The following is a 491-nucleotide window of genomic DNA, read 5'->3' as shown; positions in this document are numbered from 1 at the left end:
GACATTTTTTTCGTGGTTTTTGTATTAGACCCGTCGTCCATTTATTTTTAAGTCAATGCCAGAACGTATTAATATGATCGACAACGATAATTATAGACGTTTTCGAGTTGTTTGGGAGTGCTTCTTGAGAATGTGGCATTAATTTCTAAATCCAAGATGGTTGCCAAGAATTTTCAAAAATTTATTTTTGGTAATCCTTATGGAAATGGCATTTATATCTGAATACATGATGGCTAACAGGACTGTTGGCATTTCTAAATGCAAGATGGCGGGTACGATTTTTCAAATAATGGCAAACTTGCCATTATTTGAAAAATCGTACCCAACTGGGTATCGTTTTCGAGATATTTGCGGGTGCTCATTACGAATATAGCACTTATTTGTAAATCCAAGATGGCGGACTAGATTTATCAAAAAAATGCAATATGGGTATTTTTGAAAATTTTTGGCAACCATCTTGGATTTAGAAATTAATGCCACATTCTCAATGA

At 34.0% G+C, this 491-nt stretch overlaps 1 protein-coding gene across 1 annotated transcript in view; it reads left to right on the top strand.

The window, feature by feature from the left end:
• LOC113226078 (UDP-glucuronosyltransferase 2B2-like) overlaps positions 1-491 on the top strand; it is a 32,353-nt gene that overhangs the window by 22,695 nt on the left and 9,167 nt on the right. The window lies entirely within an intron of this gene.

This window comes from Hyposmocoma kahamanoa, unplaced genomic scaffold, assembly GCF_003589595.1.
Source record: "Hyposmocoma kahamanoa isolate Upper Pololo Valley unplaced genomic scaffold, ASM358959v1 181, whole genome shotgun sequence".
Lineage (NCBI taxonomy): Eukaryota > Metazoa > Arthropoda > Insecta > Lepidoptera > Cosmopterigidae > Hyposmocoma > Hyposmocoma kahamanoa.
The sequence above is the reverse complement of the archived record's forward strand: the minus strand, read 5'-3'. Positions and strand labels throughout refer to the sequence as shown.